Raw genomic sequence first — 13,109 nt, forward strand, 5'->3', positions numbered from 1 at the left:
TTTGTAACTCAGCCCCACTGTGCTGTAGGGAAAACATCATGCATAAAATGGAGGTTTTGAACTTCTGTCAATTCATGAGATAACACTGCTCAAAGCACTACAAAGTCTCCTACTGCAGTCCAAAGCACAAAACAGGTTCTGGCTTTTAAACAAGTTCATCCAGGCTAGCAGAAGCAAATCAGAAGACAGAAGGTGGAAATAGGGCACACCAAAGCCCAGCCAGTATACAGACATGTGAACATATGGCTTCAGCCTAAGCTCCTCCTTACTACACTCCTCTGACATGTTTCGCCCCAAGCATGGGGCTTAATCATAGTGATAGATCTCAATGCGTAGGGCAAAACATGTCAGAGGAGTTTAGTCAGGAGGAGCTTAGCCTGAAGCCATACCTTTAACTTTCTGTATTGTGGCTGGGCTCTGGTGTGCGGCATTTCCACCTTCTGTATTGACCCATATAACATATGGAAATGTGTAAAACAGACAGCATCTGTTTAGTCTCTTGCATACTGTATATAAAGAGATAGATGTTTATATGGAAATGTATTGAGAACCTGCTTAGACTTTGCTGGGAAGCACATCAAAGGTAGCTATGAGCCACATACAGCACTGAAGCTGCTTATTGAGGACCACTGATATATACAGTGCAGTGCTTGTTGTACATTACATAGGCCATGTCCATAGTTATTTTTCTTTGCCCTCTGATCTGCAGTTAGGAATACTGATTCAATTTTCACAATTGTGATTTTTGCATATAAGAGCAAAAGCAAACAACATCTTTTGTGATGAAATCGCCTGTACCCTGCCAAGAGTATATGACATTTAGTAAAGTTACTAAAACACACATTTTTTTATTAAAAAGAAAAACAATCTGCTACAAGGGAATAAACCTTTTTGCTCTTGTTTGTGGTCAAAAGACAGCATAATCATCTGTACAGATATCTCCACAATGTTGTTCTTACAGCAAGTATTGATTTGTGGTCTCACAGCTATGGAATAAATAAACAAGTTGAGGATGACCTTGGTACAATGTCAGCATTCAATCCATCGGAAGCATTCTCTCATTTCTTGGGTTGATAAACTAGATGGAAAGTTTCACATATACAGTTTTTTTTTTTTTTTTTGTAGCTCCAAATGCATGGACAACAAAATATCAAAAGCTAACTTGAAGAAAGAACTGAGCAGCAATTATTATCCAAATTGTTTCTATATTAAAGTGGTTGTAAACCCTCTTTTGGAACTTGTACCTATAGGTAAGCCTTTAATAAGGCTTACCTATAGGTACTGTAAATATCTCCTAAACTTGCACCGTTTAGGAGATATTTACTTTTAATTCAGCCGATGATGTCATTGGCGCATGTGCTCTAAAGGAACGGCCATCCGTGCTGTTCCTTCAGAGCCCTGTGTCGTGAACGGCTGCTCCCGTGTGCATGTGCGGGAGTGATGTAATCGCGCCTCCGGCCAATCAGATGGCCGGAGAACACGAACCAGGAAGCAGGACGGCCAAACATGTCGGCCGTCCTGCCACCGAGTGGGCGGCACTGTGGGGGCTTCGTTCTAAGGTAACTATTTCATAATGAGCTGGTATGTAATGCATACTAGCTCATTATGCCTTTGCCTTACAGGTTTTTTTTTTTCTTTTTTTTTGGGGAGGGTTTACTTCCTCTTTAACAAGGACCCAAACTGTGGGAGCTGTGTCCAAAATTTCCAGAGGGCTAAGGATTAGTCAGCAGCATTGCCTGTAAGCTCCATGCAGTTGATATTTCCCCCATTAGTGAGGGACTTAGCTTACTTTGTTGTACACTTTTTCTCTTAGTGAAGGTAGTCACTTTGGTTGAGGCAGGGCCTTGCTTCCTCAAGGTGGCCTCCTGATAACTGGTAAGGTAATATTCAAGAAACAGTAGTAGAGGTTTAGAAAACACAGAGAGAATAATGCAGAAGCAGAGTGATGCATGCACAGCAGGTCTTAAGGTATAGTTTTCTCTACAGTAAGCAGCACAGTAGTGACATCATTAACCACTTCAGCTCTGGAATGTTTTACCCCCTTCCTGATACGGCACTGTGTTGATGTCCTTTTTTTCCCACAAATACAGCATTCTTTTGGTGTTATTTGATCACTTCTGTGATTTTTATTTTTTGCACTATAAACAAAAAAAGAGTGACAATTTTGAAAAAAAAAATATTTTTTACTTTCTACTATAAAACATATCCAATAAAAAAATGTAAAAAATCGAATTTCTTCATCAATTTAGGCCAATATGTATTCTGCAACATATTTCTTGGTAAAAAAAATCCCAAGAAGCATATATTGATTGGTTTGCGCAAAAGTTATAGTGTCTATAAACTATGGGATAGATTTAGTGAGTTATATTTTTTACTAGTAATGGTGGCAATCAGCGATTTTTAGTGGGACTGCGACATTGTGATGGACAAATCTTACACTAAGGGAAACTTTTTGGGGGCCAGTGATCAGCGCGAAAATATGCATTGTCACTATACTAATGACACTGGCAGGGAAGAGGTTAACACCAAAGGCAATCAAAGGTTTAAATGTGTTGCCTATGAGTGCTTTCTAATTGTAGGGGCAGTGCTTTGACTAAAGGAAACAGCTTAGCAGAAACACGAGATCTCCATTTTCCTCTCTGGCAGAACGGGGGTCTACCTTGTTTACATAGGCAGACCACTGTTCTGTCTCTCTGCGGTCCGCCGGACCCACTGATTGGCTCCCACTGTGTCCAATTCCAATGGGAGTGGGGCTCTGATGGCGCACGTGCATGCCCCATGCCCAAAGAGGAAGATACAAGGTACATGAATTTGCGCTTAAGGACCACCCTGCCCCAGTATATGTATATATATATATATATATATATATATATATATATATATATATGGGGCGGTTCCTAGGTGGTTAAACCTCACTCCAAATCTTCGTTTTTTTCTTTTTAGGCTTTGATTCTCAATTTTTTCTACCTGGTGATCTAGCCAGTAATACATGTCCTATATAAGAGATCATACTAACAGAGTCACCTTTGGACAGCAGCATTGTCAGTCTGCGGGGATGGAAATGTTAGATGCACTAGTAGATTTAGATGGACTAAACAAATTGAAGCTGAACTCGAGCTAACGTTTTTTAAGCAGTCACAACAGTATTTGTTCCTTTTGGGATAAAAGTTTTACATAAATAACAAAAAACTGATGATTGTAAGCATCTCTAACAGTTGTAAATAGTTTATCTCAACCCTTTAACTGCTACATCTGCAAGAGAGCTTGATCTGTTGAAAAACAACAGAGTTACTGGCAGGCTCACCAGGTGAAAATAAAATAAAGAAAGCCTAAAAAAGAAATCAAATGCAGACATTACATCTAGGAATTGGTAAACTGCAATATAATAAGTGCTTGCTTTTGGGTTTAATACCACTTTAAATTACAGAACAGGAACTTATATGCACAGTCACATATAACGAAGTGCACTATCCTTTTTTTTTTTTTTTAGGAAGAATTTAAAACAATTTCCATTGAACTATTTAGGCACAATTATGCTCTATTATCACTTGTGTGACTTGTCATGCAACCTTGGATATCAAAGTTACATGACAAGTAATTACCCAAGTTTTCCAATGATAACCATTCATATATGTGCAAAATAATGTTGCAGTAACTTCAAAGTAGTTCATGCACTACTTTGATCCGACTTTCATGCAACTTGCAAATTGAGACTTCAATGTTAACCCTAAAAAGTTGCATGAAAGTCACACCTGAATGTTATACACTGCAACAGTTGTGTAACAGTTGGCCATTATCACTGGTCAAAGCCAAAATCGCATCTAAGTTCCGCTCATCCAAAGTTGTGTCAAAGTTGCACTCAAAAGTCGGCGCAACTTTGGAGTTATACAAGTGTGAAAGGAGCCTTAATGTTTTATATTAATCTTATAATGGACATATTGAGCAAAATCTAGCTCCTTCCACCATGAGTGAAAATGAGCTGAAAAGTACACTAAATCAAGTCTTAAGGACTAAAAAGGACCAAAGCTGAACCTAGTTTATTTATAGAAGTAGAAAAAAAAAAAAAAAAACGGGGGGGGGGGTTGTGGGGATCGGACTTTGCAGGCCAGACAAAAGGAGCATACATCCAACTCTTCAAATATTGTAAAAATAAATTCAACTTTCCAGTCATATTTAGAACCATTCTGCCAATTTTGCACAGATTTACTGTCATATTGATTAAAAAAACAATATCAATGATATCAGGTTTGTATCTTTTGAACTTGATATATCTTGAGACCATGAAGAAAATATAGCATCTTAAACTGATGCAACATTTTTTTATTTTAACGTGCCATTTTTACTCATTTCTTCCATAGAAGTATCAAATATCATGTTTACCAAAAAGGGGGAGGATATGAATGTGCTGGCCCCAGAGCGGTGTCACTGGCCACGGCAGCCCAGAAAGATACAGTTCTCACTAATAACTAAGTTGTTGGTGGCCATCTTAGTTTATAGGTTTCTTCTGTTAATGCAAAGAAACAGTATTGTGAAGACTACAAAGACACTAGCTGCTTACGTTTTCTAAAAGAAATGGTCCAAATACACGATAATGTTTTTATTTAATTAGGAAGTAAAATATTGTTTGATATCCAGTCTAACATTCCTTATCAACCAATGTTTAGTTTATGGCAATCTGATCGGTGAAACATAATTGATTTTGTAAGTGTAAGCGTATTTTGCCTTGTGCTCTGCATTGGATGAAAATATAGGACCTTTTACCGAGTTCTTGACATGCATTACTTCATGTGTTTTTGAGCATTAACACAGCTTGCAACATGCAATCACAATTTGGGAGCAACAGTGGGAGCAATGATTTTCCATGGAGCAGATGCACTAGAAATACAGCAAAATCAGGATACATTTTGTTTTAAACTAGCCACCTAGGAACTAATTGGGTTTCTATTTTAAATTAATTTTTTACACAATAAAATAGACCACTTCGAATGAGCCCAAAAAACCCATAAGACTTTATTTTTATATCTCAGACCCTTTAGTCTCTCCCAAATCCACATTCTGTACTCAGCATGTGGAGACAAGAGGAGCTATAAGTACATGACTATGGACCTGAATGCATTAGGGTTTTTCCATGACTGAGCTCATATTTTTTATTATCTTCTATAAAAACACTTTTGATTCCTGAGAATGATAGGCAGCCTCAGGACAATTCAACTCTGTACTTGTTTTGTATTCATTTGCTTTCTCATTCTCTTCTAATCTCCACTGAGTGACAAATATCTCAATGAGCTAAAATAAGATTAAGGAGGGGGAACAGTGCAGATTGTATATCTTGTGTGGCAAATAACATACTTTATGCTAGTAATTCAGTGCTCTGATTGGACAAGGGGGAGAGGCGGACCACTGACATCATGTCAACCCTGTCCATTCAGAGAATGCTTTGCATTGATTGAGAAAATTCAAAGCATACTCTAAATGATGTCTGTGCCTAGTGGGCAATCTCCTGAGTTCACAATGCAGGAGGGCAGCTGCTCAGCATGGGACCTGGAAGCTAGTGGAGATCACTGGAGTTGTGGTGTCTACTACAATGCTTTTCAGCTTCCTAGGGGTTCCCACAGGTGTGGTATATGCATTATTGTATTGCTCCAAGCTGGATCAATGGACTAAAAATATGCATACCTTAAATTCTTCTTTAACCACTTGCCCTTTGCACTTTGAATATCAATTCTGCGGTCAAGCAACAACATACCCAAATTACATTTTTATAAAAAAAAAAATTCACACAAATAGAAGTTTCTTGTGGTAGTATTTAATCACTGCTGAGTTTTTTACTTTTTACAAAAAAAAAGAAAAATATTTTGAAAAAAAAAAAGGTTTTTTTTAGTTTCTGTCAGTAAATTTTGTAAACAAGTAATTTTTCTCCTTCACTGATGTGCGCTGATGAGGTGGCACTGATGGGCACTGATAGGCACTGATGAAGTGGCACTGAAGAGCACTGATTAAGTGGCACTGATTAGGAGGCACTAATATGCCACACTGATGGGCACTGATAGGTGTCACTGATATGCAGCACTGATGAGCACTGATAGGGGGCACTGATGAGCACTGATAGGCGGCACTGATGGGCACTGATAGGTGCGCACTGGTGGGCACTGATAGCTGTTGGTGGCACTGGTGGGCACTGATAAGTGGCACTGATGTGCGGCAGTGATGGGCAGCAATGATGAGCAGGCACTGATGGGCACTGACTGGCATCACTAATGGGCATTGATTGGTGTCACTGATGGGCACTGATTGGTGTCACTGACAGGCACTGCTGGCACTTTACTGTAATCAGGGCACCGATTATCAGTGCCCTGATTACACGTACTGGTCTTCCCTGCGAGGAGATGCCACTGATCGACTCTACTCGCCACACACTCTGCCAGTGTGAGGCGAGGAGAGCCAATAAACAGCACTTCCGCTTTTACATGTGACCGGCTGTGCTTAGATCAAATGGGTAAAGAGCTGCGCCATTGGCTCTTTACCAAGATCTGGGTCACGACATGTCCTAGAAACACCCCGTGGGCGCACTTGAGTGGCCGTTCTGGGGCGCCGTCATATGACATCATCCCAGAATGAGAGCCGTACCGCTCCACCGTCATTGGTCAGCAGGCAGGCAAGAAGTAGTTCATCTTTTTCCATATAAAATGGGTTTATTTGCTAAATCATAAGAGAACTATCACTTTTCAAATTGAATGTTCACCTAGCAAAGTGAATGTAAAATTAGAATAGTAAATAAAGTGAAGCTGCATTCACTTCAATCATCTAATTATATCCATAAATATTCATGGATATTCATAGTGAACACAACATCACCTTATGCAGAATGTGCTTTTCTAATAGTATAGACTATTTAATTGGGCATAATGCAATAGGAAAGAAGTTGGCATCCATGCAGAGCGATCCATATGACCTGCTACTGGTTATTAGAGTGGGACTGTGCTATAGAATTCCTTTGATGATGGAAGTGTTTAGAGATAACTTAAAAAATAATCTCTAGCTAAACCTTTTAGTAAAGTTTAAGATAGAATATGAAATTATTTTAACCCCTGTTAGCTTGGATTTTCTGTTTGTGGCCCATTGGGAAAGTTCCCTTTATTTCCTGTCCATGTTGTCAATGTTGAAATGTAGCAAATAACAAAGGGAATCTCTAGTGGGGACAAAGAACGCAATAAAAAGTGGAGGATTTTTCCCTCCTTTACCCTACAAAAAAATGTTTTATTCACTGTTAGAAATAATGTCTCTATGGCAAGATAGTGAGGGAAAAACTTCCAAACTAGGCCACACAAAAATCCTGAAAGTGATTTTATCTGTTTTCCGCTATCTCTGAAAATAAAAAATGGTTTGCTAATTATTCATTTTAATATTAAATGTCATGGCTTTTTTTTACGTAAAAATCTTCAATTGTTATTTTTGTCTAGGCATAAATAAAAATGAGTACTAATGCAGAGTAGCCTTCCCCTTACTGCCCTTCATCCTTAAAAACATTCAGTTCCATATCAGTTCAGAGAAATCCCAAAATACAGCCTAATTTCACAATAGAGCCTCCTACTTCCCAAAAGCAGTGTGACTGGTTGCTCCACTACGCCCACAATTCTTTTCACAGGAAGTGCTGATTTCATCACTTTGGCACTGCCTCAAATAGGCAAGAACTAGGGGCAGGTATTTGATAGATCTTCTCTGCGTCTCAACACCGAATATCATCCACCCCAGCCAAACTCTACCTCACCTGCCATCAGGAAATCAGGTCCATCCAGCTACCAGTGACTTACACAGCAACTCCCATGAATACGCTTATGCCATGTAGGCAGGCAGGCAGCTGTAGAGTTCAGGGGATTAGTAGCTTGGCTGGAAGCACCTAAGCTCATTGGAAGTCATGTGGGGTGCCCAACCAACCTATGCTTCATTAGACCTCAAGAGATAAAGATTTATGCTCTGTGATGATATCAAAAGGCAAAAAAGACAGAAAAAACAAACATGAAGCCATGTAAGTAAAAAAAAAAAAAAAAAAACAGCTGCCCTAGGGACTAAAAAAAGGTTTGGGTGGAATTTTGATTTACATGGAAATAAGCTTCAAAATGATGATACTATGAAATACTGCCAAAGCATTTTTTTCTTTTATTATTTTCATGTAGTTCTTGCTTTTAAAAATTTCTTAGTAACCACATTACGGATTGCGTTTTCAATTTGCTATTTACCTAGAGGTATATGTTCTGAAGTATATTACGTTTATGGCTGTGCTCCTACGGTGCTATTTTTCTATTTTGCGTATGCAAACTCTTCTAATATACTAAGCTGTCATTTTTTTTTTTTTAATACCACAACAGGTGTCACATGCTCCACCCTTGTACACAGGACAGCTTAACCCAAGCAGCTGCCAATGATCTACTGAATCTGTCACCCCACTCAAATGCCAAAACAGTTATTCAGAATGTTCCACTGATGCAATGACTATCAAAGGTCTCAGAGAAGAAAACAGATGCCATGAGGGTGATATCCCGGTGTAGCTCTACTGGAAAAAACTGGGTCACATTAAAAGTATGATTTTAGTCACAAAATAAAAGCTCTCTCAACTGGACTACAGTTCCCCAATTCTATTTTTGCTTTATAATCTGGGAAAGTATATACTATGTATACAAATATTATATACACAATACATAGTTAATTCAGCTTACACAAAAAAAGGCGTAAATGCATGTAAAAGTGGATTTGAGAAAACACAGCCGCTAAAACAATCAACATAACAATAAGCTAAATAAAAAATGCATATAACAAATGCTTGTAAATACTATCCCTAGAGTCAGCAACTATCTGTAAAAATCTGCACCCAGAATGATAGGATGTCTTTATTGCAGATACGATGTGTATTACAAAAATTACCAGCAGGAAGCATCCAGATTAAATTTCAGCCCTGTTTTCCAATAAAATGTAGGATTTGTAGATGTTTTATTGTTTTAATAGGTAACATGCAGGTAGCAGATTTTCATTTAAAACAATGTACAATTCTTTTCATAGTGGTATTAATAATTTCCCAAAAATAATTTGCATCTATCTATCTATCTATCTATCTATCTATCTATCTATCTATCTATCTATCTATCTATCTATCTATCTATCTATCTATCTATCTATCTATCTATCTATCTATCTATCTATCTATCTATCTATCTATCTATCTATCTATCTATCTATCTATCTGTCTATCAGTCTGTCTGTCTGTCTGTCTGTCTGTCTGTCTGTCTGTCTGTCTGTCTATCTATCTATCTATCTATCTATCTATCTATCTATCTATCTATCTATCTATCTATCTATCTATCTATCTATCTATCTATCTGTCTGTCTGTCTGTCTGTCTGTCTGTCTGTCTGTCTATCTATCTATCTATCTATCTATCTATCTATCTATCTATCTATCTATCTATCTATCTATCTATCTATCTATCTATCTATCTATCTACCTGTCTGTCTATGTAACCCTTTGAGACAATTTGGTGTGGTGTTGAGCAGACAAGAGGCCAGACTAGACCTAGCCATATGCCAAGGCTCGGGAATCTAGACAGTCTCTTGAGCCCTCCAATATTTAGCATTGGTCTGCATTGGTCACTTACAACACATTATCAAAGGTAGAACTTTTTGGGGTTTTTTCCTTAGTCTTATTATTAAATGGTATCTATGCTAAAAAACAATTGCTAACAATTCTGGGAACATTGTGCAGCTGAAAGACTATTTCTTGGCTACTTTCTTATAATACTCCTTTAAGAGCACACGCCTTTATGATGGGTTATAAAGTGCTTATTATCTCTCCAATACGTTTTGTAAATAAAATACCCTAAAAAGGTAATATAATATTATTTAATAGAATGGGCTGAATGAGACATTATAAATTGTATCCACACGCCCCCCCCCCCCAAAAAAAAAAAAAAAAAAAAGGGAAACCCATGACCAGTACGAAAAATACATACTTTTTAGATTGTTCCTAGGAATCATACTAGACTATGTAGTTAAGGCCACCATCACTTTGAGATGCCATTGAGAGGGGCCTGTAGGCTTTTATGCTTTAGTGGCAAGCATGCTGATACGTCTGCAGATCACCTTCAGTCTTCTTACACCCAAGCGCCGACACTGCTCATGCGTTGCTAACATGTCCATATAACACCCTGGTGTTACAAATAGAAGTTTTGAATATAATCTAAAGAAGCACTCAGTGAAGCTATTTTTTTTTTTTATCCATTTTGGACTGCAGCATCCATAACACTCCTGTCTCCTTTCTCTTCATTTGTTTCTTCAGTGCTCACCCTGTCCTTATTGGAGTGTTGGACCAATTGCCAAATGCAGGATAGATGATGGATGTGTGTTAAATCAAGCACCCATGTGTACTTGTTTACATGATCAGTGCATAGAGGTTTCTGGTGTATCTTTGTGTTGCTGTTTATTGGGTCATACTGGTTACTGAATCACGTGTTAGAAAATCTTTGTTGGTAGGTCAATTGTCATTGCGGTACCAGGTACGCAGTAAAAAACATCAGGTAAAATGTCACGACTATTTATGCTTTTTAAACATAACATGTTTTAAACACCAGACTGGTATCAATATAATTGCTTATTTAAATTCTGCGCAGTAATCAAACAGAAAACATACTTGATAAGTATTTGTATTAATTTATGATTCAGACCGTAAGGATATGTTCAAATGGCTGTCTTTATTATACAAACAAGGGAAAGAGAACAAAACTGTATATTCAGATTTAGATGTATGCCTTGACTGGTAAGTTATAAAGGCAGGCTGGGATTAAATAGACTTCAAATTAAAGAAAAAAGTAAAAATGCATTGCACTGTATTAGATCGGCCCATGTGAACAACTCAAGAAATACTGCATAAAGAACTATAGCTCTCCTATTGACATAAACATGGCATGAAAGATGGTACAGAAGGCAACTCTGTGTGCCTGTTTAACACTAGCAATAGCAAAAATAACAATACTAAAATGTAATGGAATTGAATTACAGCATTTAATATTTGATTGTCTTTAAAATTGTACTTTAATACATTTATGAAAAATTTCTAAAAGGTACATAAAAAATTATATATCCTGTATATATTTATATTTTAGATACATTAGGCAAGCATTCACTATACTGTACATGTCAAAATGTCACAAAATTAAACACACTGTTTCTAAGATCTGTTGTATATTCCTTCAAGCTATCATTTTACATAACCCTAATCAATAGCTGAATGTTAATTAAAATGTAATCAGTCTACAGTACGAATCTGAAGAAGCAGTTAAATTAAATCTGTTAATTCAAAATTTTGTTATGACTACTAATATTGTATGTCATTTTTAAAATGGGTTTAGGAATTAGAGTTAATAGCTTTAAAGACGTTTCTGTAACTTTAAAGAGTCATAATACAACATTTTATAATGAAGGAGGTCTTTTATGATCCAAACTGATAATATAGGATAAAATACATCAATAAGCAAATTCAGTGTTTTTTACTTATTCTCAGCAATAACCAATTCTTGTGCCTTTACTTGCATAATGGGTTATACGCTATACTAATGGGTGTGGTTTTATTGAATTAAAAATTTCCATGGCTGGTTTGTGCTATCATTTTGGGTAAGGGTCTAAAATGCATTCCATTTTAACGTAAAGATTTTAGTTATATAACAAAAGAGCAGCTAAAGAATATATGTCAATGTAAATCTAAGATAAATAATGTACACTCACTATACTGATATGAGTAAAGGTTATCTTTAAAAGACTACTTATTCTTTTTACACATACCCATGTAATATTTTATACAAAATTGGTTTTCTCGTCTTAAACTTCTACTAAACTGTAACAATTACAAGTGAAATGTCATTGTTTGTGAACTACTTTTGCTGATGAAGGCCACAATGATATTTGTTCCATTTTACTAATTGAGAATCCATGTGTTTAATTATACCCAGCCTCTTAAATCAGTCCAAAAAAGTAATAATTACTGCACCAAACAAAAAGCAGGATGTCATCTTTAAATGTTTATTAAAAAAAAAAAAAAAAACTAGCATTGTTCTAGAGCACTGCTATAAAAGCACAAAAAAGTAACTTCAAGTATAAGCATTCCAACACTCAAAAATGATTATGCTGTTGTGCAGATATTGAATATTTTTGTTACAGTTTCAAGAGTGACGTTATATTTTGTTAAGAATGTTGTTCATAAAAATAACTGAAAAGACATTGCCATGAAAAGCATTGTCACTTGTATGCCAGGCCCTGGATCTGATTCCTGGAAAATAATGTATTCATTCAGAAAAAAATAAATAAAAAATAAGCACATGTTTCCACTTTAGAAAAAGTTTACTAGCAAGTCAATGATAGTGGGGAAAAATAAAAAATAAAAAAAAAACTTTATAACTACAAAAAAAAAAAAAGCCTCATCTCATTAGGTTGTAACAATTTGGATTCACCACACACTGCCCTCTATATCGCATGCACCAAGCAGTTTAGTATTTATTTGTTCATTCAAAAATAAAATAAATAAAAAGACTTACCAGTGCCCTGCTTCTCCAGGAAGTTTCCCCTACAGCACCTGCTGAGGGATTCGTTGACCAAACTCTAACAGGTAAAAAAATTCCTGTATAATAAAGCCAGACCAGCTGGCTTTGAAGAGAACCCCCCAGTATGGGTTCTGTTTGCCTTACTATCTTTCTAACATGAGAACAGAAGCTTTTTCCCCTCTAGATGTTGACCTGTAAGAAGCGAGATTCCCGTGCACAAGTGTCTGGCAGGCCCACCAGCACCTGCTTCTGTCAGTCTGGGATAAATTTAGCTGTTAAAGGTATCACTGACAACCAGACCTTTGTCAGCGTTGGCAAAAGAACACAAGATTACAGCCACTCACACATATGCCACAGTTAACATAAAAAAAAAAATTAGAAACACAGTTTTTATAATGTACTCATTAAGCAGATGTAAAGGAAACTTTTGGAGGAAGAACTGCAACAAAAAAACTTATTCTGTATGTGCCCATTATGTTGTTCTTTCAGATACACGTATTTTCTGGACTATTACTGTTAAAAGTGAAATA

General features: G+C 36.8%; 1 protein-coding gene across 9 annotated transcripts in view; it reads right to left on the reverse strand.

Moving 5' to 3' along the window:
• Positions 1 to 12,774, reverse strand: part of MEF2C (myocyte enhancer factor 2C) — a 376,634-nt gene extending 363,860 nt beyond the window's left edge. For 3 of the 9 annotated variants that reach the window (XM_082261444.1, XM_082261435.1, XM_082261438.1), the window contains exon 1: positions 12,574 to 12,768. The gene's annotated coding sequence lies outside the window, so the exon portion shown is untranslated. Of the gene's footprint in view, positions 1 to 12,573 lie in introns of all 9 variants that reach the window. The other 6 variants (XM_082261436.1, XM_082261443.1, XM_082261437.1 and 3 more) reach the window with 5 other exon arrangements.
• Positions 12,775 to 13,109: the final 335 nt, after the last annotated feature.

This window comes from Pelophylax lessonae (assembly GCF_965119305.1).
Source record: "Pelophylax lessonae genome assembly, chromosome: 1".
Classification (NCBI taxonomy): Eukaryota; Metazoa; Chordata; class Amphibia; order Anura; family Ranidae; genus Pelophylax; species Pelophylax lessonae.